Source organism: Paramisgurnus dabryanus, chromosome 22 (genome assembly GCF_030506205.2).
Source record: "Paramisgurnus dabryanus chromosome 22, PD_genome_1.1, whole genome shotgun sequence".
In the NCBI taxonomy this organism is placed as follows: domain Eukaryota; kingdom Metazoa; phylum Chordata; class Actinopteri; order Cypriniformes; family Cobitidae; genus Paramisgurnus; species Paramisgurnus dabryanus.
Window position 1 is genome coordinate 5059407 of NC_133358.1, and position 24276 is coordinate 5083682.

The following is a 24276-nucleotide window of genomic DNA, read 5'->3' on the forward strand; positions in this document are numbered from 1 at the left end:
CAACATATGGCCAATAATAACAGTATATCACTAGTATACAATAAACAGTAGCCAGTTACATGATCTATATTGATTGGTAGATAAATTGCTGTTAATGTTATTACTTGAAGAGCTCAGATGCAAAAGTCGATAACACCACCTCCATTAAATTGAGATAATGATATTAACTGAATGTTTTTGGGGCGTATTATATGTCTATCAAATACTTTTTCTTCAAATCCGCTCAATCCCAGGCTCAGGCAAATTCAGAAATGCTGTTTTTGGCAGAATGCGATAAATGCCACGTTGATTTTTGAGACTTGGACTTGAATACAACTAGGGCTGTGCAAAAATACAGATACAACTAACTATTGTGATAATTTTTTCAAGATAGTGTATCGATATTTCAATCTCTAGTATCGGTATTTTAAAACCATCAAATCCCTCTGTGTGCGTCAAACAATCTCCTCCGCCGCTGCTGTAGTTGTCGCTGTCCAGTTGTCTGTCATATACAGTCATTCGGCCAATGTCTCAGAAGAGGGAGAAAATGGCAGAAAATTTAAAAAAGCCTGCAGCTTTTAAAACCAACGTGTGGAAGCGCCCTTTGGCTTTAAAAAAAAAAAAAAAAATCTCCTTTTTACATTTTTGATAAAAAAAGTATTGCAATGTATCGCAATATGAAGCATATTGCATCGTACCGTGATACATTGTATCATGCATCATGTATGTATCATATCGCGAGGACCTTGCCAATAGGCTACCCAGCCCTAAATACAACCTCAATGTGAAGCCACATGCATCACAGCACCCACAAATGTTTGAATTCTGATTTTCATCATTAGCAATGTTTGTAGTTGCATCTTTAGTGATTTTGTATCTGTTTATCTTGTCCAAAGTGGATTTTTGTAGAAGTGGAGGATTTTGCCAAAAAAGCTGGCAAGCATTGATACTTGTGAAAATAATGCATTTCCATTTCTGACTAATAACCTTTTCATTGCAATTAAAGTGAAATTACAGAAACTAAACATAAGAGCCTGATAATAAATGCTCATTTACAAAAAAAAAACAAAACATGTCAGATGCAGCTGAACTCTTTATTTTTTAATGCAATTGTTAATACTATTTTTGTGAATCTTTTATGAACACAGCTTACTTGTGGTAAGATTACTTTAGGAAATTCATAGCCGCTACAGTACCAGTTAATTATAATAAAGTATCTAAAACATTTTTTACTTTATTTAAACAGTAACAGTATGTGTAAAGTATTGATGATAATGATGATTTTAACATAAATGCAGTATGAGATTCTGGCACACACTGACAGCAGTAGTTTGTTTACAGTGTAACTGATCACTGACTAGTGCAAACTTTACTTTTACCCACCCAGTGAAAAAAATTCACACTGCCAGCTACCAAATATCTTCCACATGTCAAAGACTGACTTCCTTCAGTGTATAGACGGTGTCAGCAGTACCAACATAAACAAACGGCATTCGTGGAACAAACGTAACTTCCGGTAAACTCCACTAAGAGGGTCATTCTACGGAAATGTCAATTTTTCTGTCCCCAGCCTTTAAAGAAATATTGAAACACACTTGAAACACACTTTAGGGTTACAATTTTTTTATATTTTAAAATGAAACAAAATGTTATTTGAACAATTACACCTTCTTGAGCCATCAATGTAGCAATTTTTTTTTATTAATTAGAATTCCAAGCACCACAGAAGTGCTCGTCCCCAGAGTCCATTTAAAATACAATAATGTGTCCATAACTATCAAATATATGATGGTTAAAAGACAAAATGCTAAATAGATATTATAAAATATATAATGAAAGTAGTGGTCCCCTGGAATTGTGTCACTGGTGTTACCGTTTAACAAAAAGCTCTTATTTATAAATAAAAATCACAATGACGACATCACTTGACTTTCTTCTTTCAATTTCCTGGAGATCTACAGTATGAAGAGACGCCCATATAAGTCTCTTTTCAGTTATCAGAAATCTTCTCATTTATCTCATGATTTCATATGAAGCTTTTAGTTTAAGTCACTTATATGACCTCCCTTATTGTTTGTGATTTAAAAAAAAAAACTAGAATACAAATGGATGAAACTACTTAATTTAGTGAATATACAATGATTGACAACATGTTGTTTGATACTTTGCAGCAGAAATTTTGTAAAATTCAGTTTTCATGAAAATTGTCACTGGTGTTACTGTCACTGGTGTTATCTTCCTTATGGGTAACAGCAGTGACGATCAGTAACACCAGTGACTGGTGATTTGTTGTATCAATTGTGTGACTTTTTTCTTTCACATTAAATAAAATCTTTTACATGTGACATGATGGTAAATTTTAATTAGTTGGATTCTGCTACACTTAAGAATCAAGCTTTAAAGCTAATTAAAAAAAAAATATATTTCATAAACACCTTTAATATTGCTGAAGAAGTAAGGTAACACCAGTGACAAAATAAAAGGTTTATACTGTCTTTAAGTACATGCACACAAACATAAAGCTGTCATTTATGTGTACTCATAAAGTCAAAGAGTAATCTAATAATATGGTCTAAGTTTAAATGTTAGAAAAAGAAATCAATTTTAAGACATCTTGCCATACAAAAGTGGACGGTTCTGTAGAATGACCTAAAAAATCAATAACAACAAAGTCATTTTAGAGTATTTTTTTTCAGATAACAAGCAAAAAAACACAAAAAAACAAGTATATTACCTTAGTTCATATTTTTAGCTAAAGTGTATAAAAAAGACCTCCCTTCACATAGCGGTGATTTATGATCGCCGTTTTCGCCTGTCTTTAACATTTATTATTTTTGACGAGGGATTCTCTCAAGAGTTAATTTTAGCAACTAGTCAGACCATTAAACAAACAGAAACCGGAAGTAAAGTTCCGACCAGACGCGTAACCGTGAGAATGTGCGTGCTTCCGATGAAACCGTCTATATCTTGCACCTGTCACACATTTTAATACCAGTCATAATGCTCTGCAGATGTTCAGAGACTAAATCTAGTTAGATTTTGGTATAGTGTTCTAAATAGTATCTGTTTTAAAGGGCAAGCATGCATTTCTATATTAAAATACCTTCTTTCTTAGCATTTTAAAGTAATCGTTTAAGATTTCTCACCCACATGCCATTCCAAATATATCTAACTTACTTTCTTCTGTTAAACAAAAACAGCATTGGTCCATTTTTTAAGTTGTTGAGCGTAACAGCATTTTCATGTTATTAAAATAAAACTTCACAAAAAAGACCAAGCCAAACTCAGCCAACTATCACAATAATGTAGTAATGTGATGTGAGATTTTACATGCACCATTCATTTTCTTTAGAAAATTTGCAATCTTATTTTTACAATTCTGTTTGGTGGCGCTCATGACACTGAAATTGCACACTTCACCTTTAAGCAGTTTTATCCGCTGTTGGATAGGGTTATAGCTTTACACCCTGTCAGCACGTTGTGATGTTCCCATCCTTTCCGACATGATTTAATGAGCCTGGAAAATGTCTGTGGATGAACATGTTTGTTTACTGTGGGCTTCAGTTCGTTTGACTGAGCATCACTTAGCCTGCTTCATTTTCTTCACCGGTCACACGGCTGTCTGGCTGTGATGGTGTCCTCCTTTGACTAGGAGAGCGATAGGGCCATTCGTCTTCATAGAGGAGAGAGAGACTATGCGTTTGACAGCAGTGGCGGCAGCTGCCCTGGCCATATTAAAATAGGTGTCAACAGAACAGCGTGTAATTGACTAATGCCATTTCAATCTGAGCCCTGCTATTCGAATTACCACCCAAAACAAAGCACTGTTTTCTTGTCCTAAGACCGATGCTGCTTTAGAAAGATTAAGAATTTTAATACCAAAAGGAAACAATATTAACAAACAAAACCAGTAATATATCTTAATTTTGTAGCATCTATTTTAAATGTCCTGATGGCCTTGGTTTGTCAGGGAGGGAGGAGACTGGAGATACGATCAAGACAATAAACTTGAATTAAAATAATACAAAAAAGTTACCAGGCATGGAAACACACACTAAATACAAGTAAGACCGGACAAATGATGTGATAAACAGGCAAACTTAAATGGGTAGGAGAGGATGAGGATGATCGTTGGCAGGTGAGGATGATTGAAGACACGAAACTGGTGAAGGAAGATAATCAAATATTGGAGTCCAATTGCATGTTGTATTCTTTGGGATCGAACACATGAGGACTTCATCCGTTTTCAGCTTCTCCCCGCCTGCACGCGGCTAATTTCGCCGATCGGTTACATCCAGCCACAGCTGATGTCGAACACACCTATGACCTTTAGTGATTAAGCTCTAATGACTAAGCTACAGGAATACTTGGGAACACTTCATCCAACACTTTATGAACTATTTAAAGTTTCCTCTGATTGGAATAAAAAGAGTGCATTGTGTATACTGTATATACAGGTGCTGGTCATAGAATTAGACTATCATCAAAAATTTAATTTATTTCACTAATTCCATTCAAAAAGTGAAACTTATATATTATATTATATTCATTCATTACACACAGACTGATATATTTCAAAAGTTTATGTCTTTAAATTTTATATTTAGATTATAACTGGCAACTAAGGAAAATCCCAAATTCAGTATCTCATAAAAAGAAAAGGTTCAATTTTGAAGACACCTGGTGCCAAACTATAATCAGCTAATTATCTCAAAACACCTGCAAAGGCATTTAAATGGTCTCTCAGTCTAGTTCTGTAGGCTACACAATAATTTACAACCTCATGACCATTGTTTGTTTTTTGAAATGTATCATGAAACATTTCACATCTCTAGGCTACACAATCATGGGGAAGACTGCTGATTGGCAGTTGTCCAAAAGATGACCATTAACAACTTGCACAAGGAGGGCAAGACACAAAAGGTCATTGCAAAAGATGCTGGCTGTTCACAGAGCTTTGTGTCCAAGCACATTAATAGAGAGGCGAATGGATGGAAAAGATGTGGTAGGAAAAAAGTGTAAAAGCAATAGGTATAACCGTACCCTGGAGAGGATTGTGAAACAGAACTCATTCAAAAATGTGGGGGAGATTCACAAAGAGTGGACTGCAGCTGAAGTCAGTGCTGAAGTTGTTTTCTGATAAAAGTACATTTTGCATTTCCTTTGGAAATCAAGGTCCCAGAGTCTGGAGGAAGAGAGGAGAGGCACACAATCCACGTTGCTTGAGTTCCAGTGTATAGTTTCCACAGTCAGTGATAGTTTGGGGAGCCATGTCATCTGCTGGTGTTTTCTGAGGTTCAAGGTCAACGCAGTCGTATACCAGGATGTTTTAGAGCTCTTCATGCTTCCTGCTGCTGACCAACTTTATGGAGATGCAGATTTCATTTTTTCAACAGGAATTGGCACCTGCACACAGTGCCAAAGCTACCAGTACCTGGTATAAGGACCATGCTATCCCTACTCTTAATTGGCCAGCAAACTCGCCTGACCTTAACCCCATAGAAAATCTAAGGGGCATTGTGAAGAGGAAGATGCAGTATGCCAGACCCAACAATGCAGAAGAGCTGAAGTCCACTATCAGAGCAACCTGGGTCTCTTAACACCTGAGCAGTGCCACAGACTTATCAACTCCATGCCACGCTGCATTGCTGCAGTAATTCAGGCAAAAGGAGCCCCAACTAAGTATTGAGTGCTGTACATGCTCATACTTTTCATGTTCACGCTTTTCAGTTGGCCAAGATTTCTTAAAATCCTTTCTTTGTATTGGTCTTAAAGGGACTGTAAGTGTTTTATTAATCAAAATCAATGTCTTTATTCATAAATATGTCCTCGTTGGTGTCAAATGACCTCTGCCAATGATCTGACTTTTCTTTGTAAGCTTAGAATTTCTTCTCTTTACTTACATTGAACGGGTAAGTCCAAGGAGGCTTCCATCTCGTTCCGCCATATTGATACACTATAATAGCAGAGAGGGACGAAAAGCAACAGCCTACCAATGCGTTTCCACAACACGTTTTCATTCAGAACACAGGAACCAGCTGAAATGGACAAGGAGATCAGTGATTACATAACGGCTACCGTAGTTGCAACACGCATTTGGAAAAGCGAGGCGCTTGAGAGCACTGTTCGTTTAAATGCAAAATACAATTTCACCACTAGATGGGGGAAAATCCTACTTACAGCCCCTTTAGGGAATAATCTAATTTTCTGAGATACTGAATTTTGCATTTTCCTTGGTTGTCAGTCATAATCATCAAAACTAAAAGAAATAAACCTTTGAAATATATCGGTCTGTGTGTAATGAATGAATTTAATATACAAGTATCACATTTTGAATGGAATTAGTGAAATAAATCAACTTTTTGATGATATTCTAATTATATGACTAACACCTGTATGTGAAGGTGTAGTGGCTTTTATGTAAATATTTTGAGAAACTGTTTGTACTGTGAGATCTTCCGCTGGTGTGAGTGTCAACTGCAGGTCCATGCAGTAAAAATAGCCTAATGTCATCCAGTCTCACGGGACACTTTGAGTGCTGCAAACATCACGTCATACAGCATCCAGGGTTCCCATATGGCCGAGGGTACAGTAGCCTACTCATCATGACAGTCAAACACTACAGTATAGTCCACTCCCTTTGACAAAACCTGCTGCTTGTTGTGTGATACTTTATAAGCACACTTAAAGTCATTAAAAGTTGTTGTTTTAGCATCTGACATTGCCTTTTCTGCCTGTGATTCCACATCTGACATTCATATATTAACGATGTTGAAAAAAAATTGCATTTCTAATCATATAACCATTTGTTTGTTTTTTAAAATGTAAAAAGACAGATATAAGATGCAGGACTAACTTAAATTCTTTAATTTTTTGTTATTTTGAAAAAAATAGAGTCCAAGGCTGCTTTGCACCGCCTACTTCCATACTATATAGTAGGCGAAAAGCAGTAGGCGAGGTAAGTAGTAGGTCCAATATCATAGTATTCCAAAAACAGATGAAAAGTACCCAGATGACCTACAGTACAGTACTACTTCTGGCAAGATCACAAAGTTTTAATTCGATTGACCCTTTACTATCCCATGAGCCCCTGGGAAAGGGAATATCCAACGAAGAAGAAGAAGGATATGCGTTGTTTTTTTTTTAAATTTCCGAAAGCGGAAACAAGGCTTAATTGAACAACAAACTTGTTTTTATGATGATGTATGCCACGCAGGGGCGTAGCCAGTAATGGGCCAGGGCGGCACTGGCCCGCCCACATAACTCCCTGGCCCGCCCAGGCAAGTTTAACCAAAATACATTTTTAGTTTATTTTTATTATTCAAATGTATTTAATAAAATATATTAACATAAACCGGATTTATTATTGACTGGTGTGTGTTTAATTTGCTTTCTAAATAAAATGGAATTGTTGAAGCAAGTTGTAGGAAGCTTCCGAAACGTAATTGGTTGCTTGGTTGCTAGGAGTTCTGATACAGTAGATAGACTCTGTGGGGGGCGGCGGCCGGCGGGCTCTGGCAGTCTGCCAGCTAACTTTTCTAACTGCTTTTTTAGCTAATATTAACATTGCCACAATAATGGCTAAAGTTTCTTTAATGTGTTATTTAAAAAAGCAAGATTTGACGAAGAAGATACGCCACTGCCTCCATCTACCGAGTATTACCAGCCCAGTTCTTCAGACGCTGGTGGCGCCGGCTGCCGCTTGCTCCCTGGCGGCAGTTCCAGTGCTCTCTCCCGGTCAGTCTGACACAGGTTACCCGCCGATCTAACTGCAATTGATGAACCACCTTCACAACCCAATTTGCATCCATGATTACTACCCGCCTCAACAACCTTTTGTTTTTTTGAAAAAGAACTCTGTGACTCTTCGGACTATAATGAGATCATTTCTGTTTTCAACATCAAACCCAGGCGTTTGCGTCTTGTTTTGTAGAATTAAAACAACAAAGGTAGGCATGCTGTTTAACTAATTTCCTTATTTTTGCTCGTGAAGTGATTTAACTAAGTGGTGTGTTGTGTATAGATGTATGCCAGCCTTATAGGTTAAACTTACATTGTTTAATTTAAATGAGTTGCTATTTTTGGCACAAAAGCTTAATTTCCAACAGGCTGATTGCACTGTATATGGTTGATTTAACATAACTTAGGCAGTGTGTTGTTATTTATTTCAAACCGTGCTCTGCTGAGAGTTTTCGTCATTTCAATTTATTTTTAGCCTACTTTATTTCAGGTGAACTGTTTTTGCACTGCTGACTAGCCTGAATAAGCCTGGTTTGTTCAGCCTTTATTGAGCTCTGTTGGTTTAACATGTTTAGACAGTGTTTTATTATTGACTTCGCCAAAAATTGAAAAGTAAAGATGTCACTGTTTTTGCAGTTTGTCTATTGTTTTTTTCCACTCTAAGGTTTATTTATTATTTAAGTAATTTTATTCTGATAAACTATAGGCCCACTCACTTTTGCTCCGGCCCGCCCAAAATACAATTTCTGCCTACGCCCCTGATGCCACGTGATGTATTAACATGGCGGATGTAGTACGTCCAAGTTCATTCATGCTATCCATATTCATACTATATAGTACCTACTTTCTTAGCAGTCAATGAGTAGGTACTTCATCTAATTTATTACTTACAAATATTTAAGATCATTCGTACAAGTAACCACAGACATTGTATCGCAGGCTGAGAGAATCAATGTCGTTTTGTGATGTCCTATTAACACCCCTAACCCCTTTTATGGTAAGTTCAACTTCTATTGCTGAACAACATGCTTAATAAATTATCTTTCAGGTATTTATGAAATCTCACTACACTGTGACATTTAGGCTATGAGCTAATAATAATTTCAGACAATATCAATTGGTAGTGAAATATTCATCCACTTCATCGTCTTTAAAAGGGTCACCACAGCTGAGCCTGATGCTGCAATTAAAGAAGACAAGATATTCCTGACTAATGATGTTTGTCAGAATGTGTCTTTGTTGAAGTGTAGCCTCCAGCCGTGTCTGCACAGGCTTTCTGGTAGCACTGCTCTTCTTAATTGGCTGTATGGAGGATGGACCTGGCTGTGATTTTACTGGGAAATAATTTGAAAGCTTATATACATGTAGTCCAAAACACACTTCCCTTTTAAGCTTGTGTTATCATTTCCTGTCTTTGTACATTATAGTACTAAGATCTAATATATATGATGACAGTTCTCTGAGCACATTTATCCTAACAATAATTGATTGGCTGGCTTATGGTCACACTACACTTTTTGTTTCATTGACTTCAATTCATACGCATTCTCTACTGAAAAGCAATGATGGACAAAGTGCTCCCCGCCTATATTCTCAGTAACGTCTAAAAAATATTTGCATGCTAAAAGCCTAGTGTGACTGCCCCTTTTACTTATATTTGCTTGCAAAGATTTTACAGAGTTTACAGCTAATTTTGAATGCCTGTAATGCTGCGTTCACACCAGGAGCAGTAGAGGCATCAAACGCGAGTGATTTCAATGTTAAGTCAATGTGAAGACATGTTGACGCGCGTCTGGAGGTCTCGCGGCACAAATAAGTTGTTTAGCATGGCGTGGTAGATGCGTCTAGTTCACGCAAATGGTGCCAATTAAGCGTTGCCGCGGCAGACACGCAAGTTGAAAAATTTGAACTTTGCCGGAAAAACGTGCCGCGTTAACCAATCAGGCGCTTGCGCTAGTAGTGACGTAATTACAGAATACAGGAGTCGTAGAAGCCCCTCCCATGACATGAATTTCCGCTTTCACGCGCGAATGAAGCGAGTAAACTCCAAATGTTCTAGCGGCAAACTAGAAGCGGTAGACGTGAATTTGATGCCTCAAACGCGGCTGGTGTGAACCCACGGTAAGGGGTTGTTCACAACTTTTAAATGCGGCTGAAAATGCCTGGAGGACGCCGAATGCCAGCTGAGCACTTTGGTAGCTCTGATACTTCAGCTGTGAGCCGGTTGGTTGCTGTGGTAATGTCCCGCAATGTAGCCCGTCATATGTGTGATTCGTCATTTCAAAATATGTGTTAGTAGCGCCAGTGGATCCCATGGGCATCATGTGTCTTGTCAAAACAAGTGCCTGCTGCACACATGTCTAAAGGGTTTATGATAAAAGAGTCGCTCGCATTTGCCAGATACTAGCATAATCTTATGCATAATCAGAGTTTACTGTTAAGTGAGTGTCTTGCGAGTATTTTGTAAACGTTAGTGTCTCTTTTATCATTAAGGGTTTTGACGAGTGGGCAGCAGACACTTATTTTGTCAAGACATGTTATGCACATGGTAGGGTTTTGTCGATAGACGATAGTATCGTGTATCGACGATCTTCAAACATATCGCCAATGGCAGGCTTTCATGGCGATAGTCATGACGATAAATGGCGAATGTATTATTATCATCATAGTTTTACATTAACATGCACATTGCATGCTTTCCCCGCATGAGGGTTTGTGGATGTGACACAATAAATGTTGTTTAAGATTCCTTCTTGCACGGACGTGGACTTAATGCGCGCGTCTTGGACTCCTTCTAGCACCGAAATAAATCCAGCTCGTCAATGGCAGCCGTGCTTCTCTCTGTCTCATGTGCATGCTCTCTCGCATCTGTCCGAAGTCTAAACATAAACAAAAGTAGTAATCCTTATGTATTTATTCAGTTTAATGTGTTTCATGCGAGCTGAGGCAAACTATTCCTTTATAACCCGCTGCATCTTGGCCCCTCTCTCACTCTCGCGCAAGTGAAGAGAGCTGCGCTCTGTCCGAAGTCAAGTCACTAAGTAGTAATTCTGCTTATGATATGCATTTCATGGAGTTGTAGCAATACATCCCTCTTGTTTAAAATATGATCGCGTTCCGCTGGACCAATGTGTTTAAAAAGGCACCTCTGAGAGCACCACTGCTTGACATGTGATTGAGCAGCCCTAGCTCTGACATTTCCTTGCACTAGATAAGTTGTTGGCGCGCAGAAGGGTTAAAACCAGCGCACGTCTTGTTCTCACTCCCTGGCACGCAGGAAAGAGCGCCTGGGCATTAATGATGTGCTCGGATTAATGGCATCAGTTTTAAAAAGGTTGCGGTCATGACGGTGTTGTTCTTGTTCTTTTTTGTCCAATCAAGTGACTTGTATAATAAGTAATTTAAGACTTAGATAATAAGTAATAAATGAACAAATAAATAAATGAGTAAACTACTGCCACGCCCCCCGATACTATCGTGTATCGCCAATCTCACAGGCTGACGATCTCAAAATGGGGCATATCGCCCAACACTAGCACATGGTTCACATGACGCAAAAACACATATTTTGAAAACACGTGCAAAACACATGACACTCTGAACACACTGGCCAAAATGCTTAAATGAATGTTTTCAGAGACAATCACCTGTGAATGGTTTGTTTTGAAGTCGTCACTGGATATTAAGCTGTGATATGAAAAATTACACATACAGTATCACTTCAATAAATCCTGATAAGCAGACATGGATAAACAGACTGGGAAAGCTGTCGAAAGACACCAGAAAGCTTATTTCATGTTGCGATTTACCTTTTGTTTATAATAAAAGCTGTAAGCTGTTAGACATCAGCGTATGGAGCAGATGGAATTCTGTTATTCTCACCATCATCAGCTGTAGAGCTAAATTAAAGCTCAATTTCAGCTCATTTCACGTCTTCTCTCAGTATGGCCAGCGTTTGACCCTGCAGGCTGGCCTACCGCTCCGTCCCAGCGCGCCATTCTGCCTTACACTGTTCTCAGACCTGTCGGCCACACAGATGGAGAAATGATGGGCTGTGCGCTGCTGTTCTATGTTTAGCAGCACTTTCAAAGCCCCCCCTGCGGTTTCAGAGCGTTGCAAAAATAGATCCACAGCAGCACAGCATTATTGTTCTGTATTCCCAGGCCAATTTGAGGAAAAGAGCGGTTTGCTTATGCTGGCATATCCTCTAAATTTTGCACGTGAGGGAGCATAATTGTCAACAATAGAAGGTTAATTAAAGCAATCTGTTATGAACACACAGCGGTATGTGAAAGGATCTTTTTCATCAAACGTGATGTTGCTAGTAAACTAGAGTTTTTGTCGTTGACCTGATTCTGTCGGGATGCTTTTTTGGTTGCTGCAAAAGCTTTTTGTGTGCACAAACTTGTGTGTACACCAGCAAACTGCACCAATTTCCACCTAAAAAAGTAGTGTGGAATATGGTTCACCATCAGTACACATTAATATGAAAGCAATCTGATCAACTTGAAGAAGTGAACCGCTGATAATGATTTATAATTTGTATCTTTGCATGCTTCTAGACAAACTTATTGGTATTTTAATGTATACTTAATGCATTTTTTATAGCTGCTTGTCTCTGAATAAACTGCTTCGTGAGAGCTACGTTTCTGTAGTTCATCTAGACAAACACAACTGCTGTGCATTAGAGGTCTTCTCAGGTTCAAAGAAAGATACCAGACCCGAAATGACCCGAAACACTTTTTACCCAATGTGCATAAATAATTTTTTAAAAGAAAGACCCAGTGGCATTTTTTAACCCGACTAGACCTGAAAGTAAACTGCACCGACTTGTGTGCAGTTAGCAGCCCACATGCACCAGTCAGACAGAAAGAAACCCCGGTGGCCTCGCATCCAGTTTTGCCCGCTGCTCTATTTGTTTTGTCATTTTTTATCTGACGACAACAGTGAGGTAACTGCTAAAATGTGCATTTAAAAATGATTGACTGGTCTGTTTTGACAAAAATTTACATTCCGCCAGCCACACTACACAACAGAAGGAGGTTGGAAAAAGACTCGATGCACACACAGGTGAGATAGTTTGGGTCTTCTCGGATTCGTTCGGCAAAAACACATTCATTTTAAATGATCCGAGGCCGCAAATATTACACTCGACCCGCGTCCGAGGTACATGTGAAACTTTTAGCGAACCCGACCTCGGGTTTTCGGATCTAAGTGGACCTGTGAAGACCTCTACTGTGCATGTAGGTTTTTGTGGTAAATCCAAAGAATAGTGACAAAACAACATAATGATATATTGACCTCTTAAAGGGGACATTTCACAAGACTTTTTAAAAAATTTTTAATAAATCTTTGGTTTCTTCAGAGAACATATGGGAAGTTTTAGCACAAAATACCCCATAGATAATTTATTATAAAATGTTAAAATTGACACTTTGTAGGTGTGAGCAAAAATGTGCCATTTTGGGTGTGTCCTCTAAAATGCAAATGAGCTGATCTCTGCACTAATTGGCAGTGTTGTGGTTGGATTAAGTGCAGATTAAGGGGCGGTACTATCCCCTTCTGACATCACGAGGGGAGACAAATTTCAATTAGCTATTTTTTCACATGCTTGCAGAGAATGGTTTACCAAATCTTAACCAAAGTTACTGGGTTGTTCTTTTTCACATTTTCTAGGTTTATCAAAGCACTGGGAAATCAATTATAGCACTTAAACATGGAAAATGTCAGATTTTCATGATATGTCCCCACAGTTGCTGGTGCTCACAATAGTAAATCACATAATTGTGTCTGTAAGAGTATCAATAGTATCAACAACACTATCGAAAAACAGAAAATAACTCTGGTACAAAGATGTAGTTGGGTTTAAATAAAATATGCCAAATATGTTAAAACACGTAGCGTAAAACGTTAAAGCTAATCTCAACAAAACATAAGCATTAAGAATTCTGTTATTTAATTTAATTTAGAAGTTAACCTTTAACAAAGTCATGCTGAAAACAATAAGAGCACTAAACAAGTTCATGTTTAAAATCTTGTAATGTTTTTGTTTTATAATATTGCTTATTAAAATTATTACAAAAATAAAAACTGTTGCATGAAAAAGTAATAAATAATCCAGCAGTCCCAATCCATCCCCCAAAACAGAGTTTGTAGCCAAAGTGTAAAAAGGTTAAGACAGAATATTTTAGATCCCAGGTAAAAATAAAGTATGCTTAAACCACCTAAATACTAGCAAGTACATTTGTAAGTTATGTAAAGTTATGCTACAAATATATTTATTAAAGTAAAGTTCTACTTGAGCAGTACTTCAGTTTAAGTCTCAAAATAACACTTAAATGTTCTTAACTTACTTTTAAGAAGTACCAAAAACAAATGTAATATATAAGCCACAAAATGAGTGCACAATAATAGTACATTTACTAAGTGTATTTTATTTAAGTGCACTTTTTTCACCTGCATTTGTTAACTCTTAACACCGCACCCTGGACCTCGGTAATTTTCAAACCCCGGCTACGGCCATGCCGATACATTCTCCAGTGTAGCGGAAACAGTGATGTGCAGTGACTTAAATATGTGCTTGACGTTTGGCGTGTCAGAATGTGTTTGGTGCATCATGTGAACCTATGTGCATCACACGTCATGTCAAAATACATGCCTACTGCAGACGCTTCAAAAGGGTTTATGAAAAAGAAGATGTTGACTTTATGATTTGTAAAATCTGTGTTAATGTGTGATATTAGTTTTGAGTGGCTGGCCAATCGGAATCGAGCATTCCAACGAGCCATGCAATAATATTGGTGAAGGTGTGTGCGGGACATGAGCATGTGTTTGAGCCTCCTGGCATGACACTGTGACACCCATCATTAAAACCTCTATCTGACTGTCAGTGCTGTCATTGGGCCAATTACCCTCTCTTTCTCTCACACTGAGTGACAGCTGACACAGCTGTGCCTTTGTCTTAGTTTTTATATGAATGTCAGAGGCTGCAGCCCAATGCTAAAAAAAGGCAGAATACAGAGAAAACATGTGTGACATCCTTGTGCACTGGGACAACTTTATCTTCTCAGATTTTGAAAGAAACACAGATGTATCTTTCGCTGCACATGTAATATCCCACAATCCCTTGCACTCAGCTCAGTGCATTCAAAGAAGAAGATCTCAAAAAAAGACTATAACTTGTTATAATGTAATATAATGCAACTGAGACAAGCTGATTTATTACTAAACTTTTATTTCTGCTGAGAACTAGTGTAGTATATCTGCTTAGTCTTATCAAAAGCTAAATTAAATTTGTTGAAATCATTGGACACAATACATGGTCTTTAAAGCCTGTTTCTTCTGATGAGACTGCCTTTAAATGTTGTGCTTGCGGTTTTAAATGCACCTAGAGAGAACATTTGAGGAAACAGGTGGATGTCTGAGTCATTGATTTAATTCAATCGATATCACCTTTCTAAACTGTGAATCACAGTTTCAAATGTCTACTCTATTAGCATTTACATAAGGGTTGCATTACAGCAAGAGCAATTCTTTACAATCCCTAAAATTGATGTCAGATGGCATCAGTATAAAGATAGTTTTGAGATTGGGATTATCGTGCCAGTACTCTAAACTCTGACCTGCGAATTCATATAACGTGGAGTTATGACCAATACAAAACCAGTATGTCACTTTGTAACCTTTCTCTCTACTGAAAAGCACAAATGGATGAAAATCATATTGACGAACCTCTCCCTGCCCACTCTCATCAGCAACATCTAACAAATATTCACATGCTCATTCTAATGAATATAATACAATTGGTGCAGGGGTGTATAAGATTAACAAACAAATAAACACAAAACAATCTCAACAAATAACTTAAAGGGACCATGGCATAAAAAAAGTGCTATAATTGGGTTCCCAGTGCTTCTATCAACCTAGAAAATGTGAAAATCCAGTAACCATTCTCTACAAGCACGTGAAAAAATAGGTCATTGAAATTTGTCTCTCCTTATGATGTCATAAGGAGCTCATCTTATAATAATACCACCCCTTAATCTGCACTAGAGTTCTCAACGGGCCTGAAAATTACAACCTGCCCGACCCGGCCCGTTGCTATTAAAGCCCGGACCCGAATGTAACCCGACACATCAACGTGAATTATCTGTACGAACCCGACCCGTGAATTATCTGGACGCCGCCGACCCCCCCTGCCTTTTTTTTCCTCATACACGTAGGCTATTATCATGAACAGCAGATGGGAATTCAAATCAAGCTTTAATGTTCACGCCTTTTAACAATACAAACAACTGAAACAATAAACTTTAAATATAGGCTATATAAATATGCCTTAAACAAAAATCACACAATAATAAATAAAAACGACTCGACTCATTTGCTTATATTTTTGACCCAAACCCGGCCTGAATCCGCGGGTCCCGTCGGGTTTGTCGGGCCGGCCCGACCCGTTGAGAACTCTAATCTGCACTATCCAACCACAACACTGCCATTTAGTGCAGACAGAGAAAGAGAAAGAGAAAATGTTTCACAGCACAATTGATTTTAAATTGCATCAAACCACAAACATTGCGATCAGTGTTTGCACTTCATACGTTCATTTGCATTTTAGAGGACACAACCAAAACAGCACATTTTTGCACACACCTAGAAAGTGGCAATTTTAACATGCTGTAATAAATTATCTATATGGTATTTGGAGCTAAAATTTCACATATGTGCTCTGGGGAAACCAAAAATGTATTTGACATCTTAAAAAATTATTGTGACATGTCCCCTTTAAAATATTTATTAAAGGTCCCATTTTCCTGTATTTTTTAACTTCTGATAAAGGATAAAGGAGTTTGTACTGAAATAACGAAAAACAAATAAAACCTCTTAGAAATATGAATGAAACAAACTGTCAAAATTTTAATGACAACTGCTAAGTCAAAATTGGATGCTCGCTCTCAGCGCTTTATGAATTTCTCTCTGCTCTCGACCAGAGAGTGTGCACAATTCAACATTGTAACGTTGTTGCTAAAAAATAAATTATGTAGATTTGTGCCTAAGAACACGAGAGAAACAGTTAATACTATTCAGGTGCTTGTGTCTGACCCAACCCGTATATCCATAATCAAATCTTCTGTCCTACTTCCTCTCTGTCTCTACATCTCACTGTCTTTCTCGCTCTGATTAAAAGTGATCCATCTGACAGTGAGTAGAGCCCCTAAAATCATCCCGTATCCTCCCAGTGGCTGAGATCTGGCAGTGCCTCAGTCTGTCTGGCTTTAATTAGGATAGAGTGTTCCCAGCTGAAGATCTCACCTGCTCAATACCTGCTGTCAGCTTGTGCTATATCAGAAGACACAGTCCCTTCTTCTCAGCATGGCGAGAAAGAAACTCCAGAGTCTGTTATCCTCACTTCAGACGGATGCTGTTATCTGTTGTGTGATTTCTATTGCAGGAATTGCCTCAAGTTTAAAGGGATAGTTCAACCAAAAAGGACAATTCTGTCATTATTTTCTCACTCTCATGTTGTTACAAACCTGTATAAATTTCTTTGGCCTGATGAACATGGAGGAAGATATTTTGAGGAATTCATTCACTTCTACTGTATGTAGTAGGAAAAAAGAATACTATGGAAGTGAATGGGGCTCATAAGTTTGGTTACAAACGTTCCTCAAAATATCTTCCTACGTGTTCATCAGAACAAAGAAATGTATACAGGTTTGAAACAACATGAGAGTGAGAAAATGATGAGAACATTTTCATTTTTGGGTGAACAATCCCTTTAACATGCTGGTGCTCAAAGAGGATGATGAATATTAGTTGAGGTGAGGCTGTAACTGGCATTGGATGAAAGACACTGTTTACAATCAAACTATCAAATGGACAAAAGTTTATATAATGAATTCAGAGACCATCAGGGGCCCGTTTCAGTAAAGAGGTTCAACCAACTCCAAGTTAAAACTTGAACCCTGAGTTGACTTACTCCAGTGGTGTAGTCTAGATTTTTGTAGTGAGTATACTGTGATTTTTCCCTCTCACCCTTATGCTTACTCGTCCTAGCGCGACACCTCATAAGCACCACCACACTCACAGATGCATACAGTAGATATTCATGTAACTAAGAGCATTCTGAAAGTGTACTCATAAACACATAAACTGAATGTGTTATAATCATGTCAGTTTATAAGAAAAAAAGACTTTAACAGCCAATGGGTTTACAGCTGGGGAAACTGGACTGATTTTTAGACTGGTTTAGTGTTAATCAACATCTAACTCAGGGCCAAAAGTTACTTAACTGTTAATAAAAATTAAATAAACTGTTTACAATCTTCAACACATACATTGAAGGAGAAAAAAATCCACTCTTTCAATAGCTATTATCTGCCAACTATTGATAACATTACCATGTGTAATTTAATGGTGTAAATGTTTTTAATTAATACACATTTAAGATGACCATGAATTAACTCTAATTTGCATAGTCATTGATATAAAAGCTTATTTTTGCATATAATATAAGCATTGTCTAAAAATGAAAATAGGCTTATACATAATCAGGGCCGCCTTAACCCAATGTGAGGCCCTGGGGCTGAGATCTTTTGGAGGCCCCCCATACCCTCAATTTATAGTCTCATTTAAAAAAAATAAGTGTAATATCTAGGTAATCTACATCACATAATGCATTAGTTTCTTTCAATCCATAAAACTGTAAGTTTTCCCTATTTCACCCAGAAAACACCATAATATCATTATTAACATATCACTGAGCCCACTTGAGCATAAACACAAGACACTTTATTTAACAACCACACACAGCAACTTGTGGTGAAAATAAAACCAAAATGTGTGAGAGTATATATGTTTATAAGCTTTATAGTTTTTGGAATATACAAATTTGCAAAAATTGTCACTCACTAACTAAATCCTCACCACAGTTTTAAAAATATAAGAAGTTAAAGTTAGTTTTAAAGTGAAAATGCATTAATGTTAACAAAATATAAGTCTTTATAGACAGAATCTTGTTTTTTAATCAGTTATTTATAGGCTATTGAAGATATAGTATGCATTGTATTTAGTATTTATGCAAACGCATGTAAAACGAACACGTATGAATATGCACAAAACAGACAGGGAACATATTTACCGTTGCGTCGTCTTTCTAAACCAACAGATGTGGGTACTGTGAGCTAACGTCGCGTCAAACTACAGCGCTCCAGCTGCGCACGCGTCACTGATATAAACGCGAGTAAACTTAAACTTTATAACAACGAACAGCATTAATATGTTCGGAAACTCCTTTCTTTATTTGGCGGCACTGTATCTTGCGCACAGTTGGAGAGACTTCTGCATGCCAGAGACTCAGATATGAGGTGCTGCACGAGCACAGAGAGAGCGGGCGAGCGCGCGCGCGAAAGAGAGAGAGAGACCTGCAGTGCTTATTATGAAATTTCAGAAATTACTCTTTCATTTGTTGGTGGATTATTTCCCGTTTCTCTGTCATACTCAGTCTAACATGCAGGAATGCCAAGTTGACAATGCGCACTTAATTACATTACGCGGAATAGAAAAATCTGTTACGTCTGATATTTTATTTCAAGGTAAGTTACCACGGACCAATCAGCAGCCATGTAACGTGCAGTTAGAGTGATTGACAGATAACCTGACAAGTTACAAAACAATATAAACGTGAACTTGGGAGGCCCCTGAACTTGGGAGGCCCCTGGGCTTCAGCCCAGGTAAGCCCGTGCATTAAGGCGGCCTTGTACATAATTATTATTACAAGACCATCATGTAGCCTAATATTAGACACCCAAACCAAACAGAAGTTTAAGATCATATACATCTTGAACGTAGATATATAAATGAACACAGAGAAGGGAAGTTTAACACTGTGAAGCACAAGCAAACATGCAGAGGATATGAAGGCAGCTAAAAACCATCAGGGTATAATCACGGGCTTATTTTATTGCATTTGGAGCCTTACCTCCAGATAAAGTAATAAACTGTACTGATGATTTAAATGTTGTTTACTCACATGTGCGTTGTAAACTCTATGGAGTTTATGTTGCAGCACTCGTTCACTTCTCTGGACTGTTTGTTTACAGTGTCGCGTGAGCAGCTACACTGTAGGTTCGACTTCATTTGGCGCTAAGCAGACCTCTTAGTGATGTAAAAGTACCGCGAGAGCGAGTCAAAGCAGATTTCTCCATGTGATAACTGGAGTCTCTCTCGCGGTACTTTGCTGTCACTCGCCAGTCTGCTCCCCAGTTACTTTCGCGTCACTATAGTAATCTGATTTCATAGAAATTCATACGCCGATCGGATTGCGCAGTTCGGCATGAAGTATATAGCCTAATATGTATTTCAACCCGCTAAAGTAGCAAGTATAGCATGCTAATGGTCAATGCTTCACATCTATATTATGACTTAACTTTAAAAATGTCACAAAACCATGCTGTTACGCATCCTTGCGCTATTTTTAGTGGGTATACGGAAATCCTTGACAATTTCTAGTGGGTATACGGCGTATACCTGCGTATCACGTAGACTACACCACTGACTTACTCTTGAGTTTTCGGTTACAGAACAGCTGAAATGAGTTAGTTAAAAAATTTCGGTTAACTTTGAGTTAAGCACATGCACAACTACTATGATAAGCCATCATCAATGGAGCCACCGATATTAGGGGTTGTGTACACCAAAACTTTTTTCACATGTTTTCAATTGTTTCCAATGGAAGCTCTGCGTTTTTCAAATAAGCTAGCAGCTAGCGTGTTTTTTCCGCGCTGAAAACCGGTGCTCGGCGGTTTTTCCGCGCTCGGCGCTGAGCGTCGTGAGTTGAAAGAGATTCAACTTTGGGAGATAAGCTCCGCTCGTCAATGTCAGTTCTCACACGGCCGCCCAATCACAGTGGAGGAGGGGCGGGACATTACCACAGCAACCAACCGGCTCGCAGCTGAAGTATCACAGCTACCAAAGCGCTCAGCTGAAGAAAGCTGGCACTCAGCTGAAAAACAGCTGGCATTCGGCGTCCTCAAGGCGTTTTCAGCTGCGTTTAAAAGTTTTGGTGTGTCCAGCCCCTTACGATTTGCCATGGCAACAACACGTAAAAAAGAGGTCTGAATCCTTTGCAACTACGAGCATGAATTTAAAAGAAAAAAGTTGTTATTGGAAATTGCTACTCTAGTAAATGTGTACATTTAATTTGATGCGTACATTTTATCACGGTTAAAATATTAGAAGTACATAAACTGAGAACTGTTTTTACACCTTATATAAATTTTAATGCAGATGCAATCACATGGACAAAAAGAAGATGACAGCAGCTCAGCTAAAATGAAAGACTTTACAAATGTTTGTCATTAATAAAACTAAAATTTATATATCTAAAATTATTCAATTTAATTTTATTTATATAGCGCTTTTCACAATTAGTAATTGTTTCAAAGCAGCTTTACATTAATAGAAGCAGGTGAAAACACAGAAAAATCGATAGACAGCATAAAATGACTACAAAGAAAAATAATACCGCTCACATAAATGCATGTGGATGTGAAAAAATTTACATTTACTGTTAAAATTTTTTGTTAAAAGTTTAGTTACAGCTAAACAATTTTTACGGTGTACATAATACAATGTACGCAATTAATGAATGTACTAAATGAACTAACGAGATAATCACCGCTACTCATTTAAAAAGAGGAGGAGACTGCCAGGAACTCTGAGGTTACAGAATAATGCTCCCGGGGTGTGTTTCCCAAACAACGACTTAACTTGCTGCTGAACCACCGTTGTATGATGCATAGTTGGAAAAACTTAAGACTGTTTCCCAAAAACATAGTAACTTTGTCGCACATTTGTTGTTTGAACCATGTTTGTTTGACAACATAGTTGATGATGTCACATGGGAGGTGAAGTACTAATTAATCTTTGCAAATCGATTTAATGTCAGATAACTGCTGTAAATAACGTACATTGCATCGGAAAACTGATTTTTTTTACCCCGATTTAGTTCTTTATTGTTTAATTTTAAGATATTTAATTAATGTGCAAGTTCCCTCTTACGTCACTTCTCCCAGGGATTCCTCAAGGTCTTAAAGCTTGTAGATGTTTTCAAATAAAGCACTTCAATTCTGTTTACAAACTTAAAGACTTAAAATAAAATGTGTATATATTTAGAATGATGGATATAGAATGCACTACATGTTTTTTGCTTATTTTGTTCAAAAGCATGATCAATGTAAGTCTACATATTATAATAACAATGAACTATGCTTCTAACCACAGGTGAAGAGCTGTCGTTCAAACCATAAAAGTTTGTTATGCAGTTTGGAATGTTCGGTTAAACTATGGTTTCGGTAAACACCAAATCGTTGAACTTCGTCAGGAATGACGAAACTTACGGCAGTAGTTGGCTAACGCTGCTTTTGGGAAACGCACCCCAGGTTAGGTTCAGAGAGAGTAATTTACCCTGAATAAAGACTCTGACCATAAGTTACTCCTTCTGAAACAGGCTTGACTTACCCCGCTGTCTTGGGTTTAACATACCTCCCATTCTGAAACTGAAAACCCAGAGATTCCCTTATTTCAGGGTTAACATACTGAGAGTTTTCCCTTAACCACCTTTTTAGAAGTTTAATAAATAGCTATGTACTTAAGATTTATTTATTAACGCCAGCAGCAGCATATATTGCTGTATTCATGACAAGAGCTGTTTGATTGATGTACAAGTTGGGGAAGGACAATTTGGCATCTCCAGTTCATTTGGCATCTTCATTCAAACAATATACACTTTGGGGCGGTTTCCCAGACAGGGTTTTTTCATAATCCCAGACTAAAATGCATGTTTGAGCTGCCATAATTTGAAAACACCTTGTACTGACATATCTTAACACAAATCAGTGCCATTGTTTTGTCTCAAGATGCACACCTGCATGTTTTTTTGTAAAGTTTGTCTGAAAAATCTACTTAAATATCCTACTATTATAACTAAGACCTAGTCCTGGATTACTCTAAACCCTGTCTGGGAAACCACCCCTATATTTCTTTTATATGATCTCATATTTGGGTCATTCTACAGAAACGTCCACTTTTGGTATGGCAAGGAAGGTAACACCAGTGACAATAACACCAGTGGCAATTCCCAAACAATAGAGGAGGTCATACCAGTGACTTAAACTAAAAGCTTCATATGAAATCATGAGATAAATGAGAAGATTTCTGATAACTGAAAAGAGACAGTGGACTTATATGGGCTTCTCTTCATAGATCTCCAGGAAATTGAAAGAAGAAAGTCAAGTGATGTCATGAGTGTTATTTTTGTTTAAAAATAAGAGTTTTTTGTTAAATGGTAACACCAGTGACAAAATTCCAGGGGACCGCTAAAAACACTGTTTTTGAGCTCAAAATAAAGCATTTTCCCTCTGTACATGACTGTGGGGACGAGCACTTCCGTGGTGCTTGGAATTCTGATTAATTAATAACAATTTAATATTGCTACATCGATGGCTCAAGACGTTGTAATTGTTCAAATATTTTTTCATTTTAAAATATTAAAAATTTTAACCCTAAAGGGTGTTTCAAGTGTAATATTTCTGTAAAGGCTTGGGACAGAAAAATTGACATTTCCGTAGAATGACCCATTTCAAACATTGAAATTTATACTGACTGGGTAACACTTTCTACACTGTAAACATTTCTTGTTGCACTTAAATATTTAAGTTTAATCAACTTGAATTTACAATTCATTTCAACTTTCTTCAATAGTAAGGAATTGCCATAAATTAAAGTTGAAATAATTTAAGCTAATTCAAGTTATTTTTTATAATTTATAGCCACGCCTTACTAGTCAAGACATTTGGTTAAACTTAAAAATGTAAGATATTTTTTCCAATTCAATTTTATTTTTGGTATATTTTTATCTCATCCTTTGTTTACGACTTTTATTCGTAAAATTTGTTCCTCTGTTTGGAATAAAATGTAACACATTGCATTGCAATGACTTGGTTAGCTTGTTATTGTTTGATAAGCCTGGTCTTGTTATTGGTTGATGATGTCGATTACTAGGTTTTATCAACAGTGTGTGACCTGTCTAACTTGTGCAATCAAGCAATCAAATATATTTGTCAAACTAGTTTAAACTCTTTAGCTCTGTTCTCTTTGAGCTATAAGCCCATAATGTTTTCAGGTTATTCTCCTGAGGCTTTAGACCCTGATCCCATAGAAGCATGACAGACAGAAATAGAGCCTTCTTCTCTTTAAAGATGGATTTGTGTAAGTGTCCTACACTTCTGTGCTTCATTAAGGGGGATATTGCAGCTGTTCGGCTCAAATGTGAAGACTTTGGCCCTCTATAGCTTGTTAAGAGTGTGCTGAAGTGGATCAGAATTGAGCCCCGGGTCAGCGTCTCTGCTTTGAGGCCCAGGCTGCTATAATAAAGTATTATTAATATGCAGATACCTTTATAAATCACATTTATGGCCCAATAAGGCTGTTTTTCGGAGTATATCTTCCCTGCATCCAGCCGTGAATGTACAGTTTTGTGATTTCTATCTTTTCTCTCTG

At 37.6% G+C, this 24276-nt stretch overlaps 1 protein-coding gene across 3 annotated transcripts in view; it reads left to right on the forward strand.

Moving 5' to 3' along the window:
• The window catches only part of gpr158a (G protein-coupled receptor 158a), a 130224-nt gene that overhangs the window by 23585 nt on the left and 82363 nt on the right, over positions 1-24276 (forward strand). The window lies entirely within an intron of this gene.